Source organism: Electrophorus electricus, chromosome 9 (genome assembly GCF_041902795.1).
Source record: "Electrophorus electricus isolate QZ-2024a chromosome 9, ASM4190279v1, whole genome shotgun sequence".
NCBI lineage: Eukaryota > Metazoa > Chordata > Actinopteri > Gymnotiformes > Gymnotidae > Electrophorus > Electrophorus electricus.
In genome coordinates this window covers 15665001-15667500 of record NC_137505.1, presented here as the reverse complement: position 1 = coordinate 15667500, position 2500 = coordinate 15665001, and the positions used below count along the sequence as shown (strand labels likewise).

General features: G+C 43.4%; 1 long non-coding RNA gene across 5 annotated transcripts in view; it reads left to right on the top strand.

The window, feature by feature from the left end:
- Positions 1-56: 56 nt before the first annotated feature.
- The window catches only part of LOC113582429 (uncharacterized), a 16308-nt gene continuing 13864 nt past the window's right edge, over positions 57-2500 (top strand). For all 5 annotated transcript variants that reach the window (XR_014125343.1, XR_014125342.1, XR_014125344.1 and 2 more), the window contains exon 1: positions 57-2304. This is a non-coding gene — a long non-coding RNA (uncharacterized LOC113582429). The remainder of the gene's footprint in view (positions 2305-2500) is intronic.

Sequence of the window (2500 nt, the reverse complement as noted above, 5' to 3'; positions counted from 1 at the left end):
AAACACACACACACACACACAGTAGGGGGGATTTATTATTCTGAGGTACCGGTGGCAGGATGTTTGGTAATTTGTCCCCTTGCACAAATGCTCAGGAGGTCTGGACAGAGAGGAAGAAAAGAGTTTCATTTACAACACTCAAACCCATAAGAGGGATGATTGTCATAATCGCATATTGCCAAATTACTCTTCTTATTTGAGGAAATTCCTGTATCAGAAGTATGGTAGATGGCTATCATTTAAATGGTTGATGAGTATCGTGAGTTTTGGATATGTAATACCACTCATTCACTGTAGCATATTATTGTAGCATATTTTGAAATTGGACAAGCTAAAATTACATTGCATAGACAATGAAAGACAGAGAAAGACAGACAGTAAGAAAGACAGAGAGAGAGAGAGAGAGAGAGAGAGAGAGAGAGAGAGAGAGAGAGAATGTGTGTAATTATCTGAGTAGCTGTGTGATGGTTAATCTCAGAGTTATAGTTCTTTTGCAGCCCTTATTACCCTGTATAGAATGATAAAGAGACCCAAGGGACACACACACACACACACACACACACACACACACACACACTGCATTGGAAGTATGCAGCACACACTTCCGATCCACATCACACATCATAGAACATCCCAAGGGCCAGTTCCACTCACGTCATTATTTCAGTCAGTACTTCTTAATACACACACACACACACACACACAAACACACACACACACACACACACTACAGCATCACAAGTCTATTATTTCTGTCTCTGGCCTTTGGCTTTGACAGTAGCAAACACAGATGTGTTAATTAGACACCAAAGATCACCAGGAGAAAAGCAATCTATTCATAACCATGCTGTTTTTGCACTGAGATTATATCAGCAATACCAATTTAACAACACAGTTAATTATGACACTATGCCAATGTCTATTATGCATGTCACTTTGCCTCTGCAGCTGTGAAGTTTGGTGGGCATGATATGAATTCACCAAAAGCTGCAGAGATCGGAGCATTAAAAGGAAACTTCACCCGGAAAGGCTAAGGAGGTCACTCTCTGTCCCGTGTTTATTTACAGAAGTCTTACTTAGAGTTAGACAATTCACAGCTCTGATTCATTATTAGAGACAATTACGACTCTAGCTGAAACATTCATAAGGGACTATTAATTCATGACTTACGTTATAATAATAATAATAATAATAATAATAATAATAATAATAATAATAATAATAATAATGATAATAATAATATTCTTGTTTTGGAAAAACTAATAATGACCTTGTATTGGAAACACTTCAGAAGTGCTGCATAATTTGAGTTTGAACTTTGTATCCAAGCCAAAATGTAACTACATATGTATATATATGTGTGTATGCGCGCGCGGGCGTGTGTGTGTGTGTCCAATGAATGAGTGAACCCTTAACCTTCAATGCATCCAACTTCTGCTAAGTCCGGCCTGATATGGTTTCACAACCAGCATCGGTGTCCATTATGAGGCCCTGCGGACAGCCTGCACTTGGACATACCCCCACACCAGGAAGGCTCTGTATTCTGCTTGAATGAAATTCTGGCTGGAGGCACCACAGAGGAGATCCTCTCCGGGCCCTCTCCTCCCACCTCCTGCCCTTGTAAAGGACCCTTCCTGCCCCTGAAGGATCTGTCATAGCACAGCTGGAACCTTCCCTCTGTCTTTTACTGTCTGCAGCTGCAAAGCCTTCACAGGGCCTTCGTCCCGCCCACAACAACGGGTCCTGCAGATCCTGTGGTGACGCCACGGTTACTTCTACCCCGCAGCTTGTGGAAACTCCATGTGACTGTGTGTGTGTATGTGTGTGTGTGTGTGTGTGTGTGTGTGTGCGCGCGTGTGATAGAGCCCGAACGCAGCTTTAAACGAGAAAGCACGCACGAGTGTGCGTGGTCCTCACTCGCACAGCTGATGACACACACCCTCTGAGAGACCCAAAACTCCTAATCCCTGGACCCTTTTGCAAGAGGCTGCAGCTTGATTTCTCCATGTGTCATGATCTTCCTCACCGCCCTCCTGCATGGAAGAGGAAACGTCTGAACGACCCCGGGGTCTGCCGGGTTTGGCTAGGGCTGGGTACATCCGTCCGCAGAGCTCCAACGCTGGAGATAGGGACGAGGACAGACCCCACCTCTGCTGGCTGTGGGAGAGACAGGGGAAAGGGACCAAGGGGAACTACTGTCATCCAAAGCTTAACAGAGGACGAGCAATTTGAGATGTTTGATTTATTCCAGAAGCTTCTTCCTGACAGAAGTAGTTGTGAGAAAGTGAGCCTCAATTGTGCCGGGTAAGGGGACACCATTTAGATTTTCATACATCTAAATTGTTTAAAATCTAAAATGAAGGATGTGCAAGAAACATTTTTTCCTTTAGTGAGTAAATTTATTCCTGCCAAAATAATTTTGGAGACTGTTATTGTGAGTCTATATGCAAGTAGCCCATGGTCTCATTGATGCAGATCAAGCCTTTTAAATCTGTCAGAG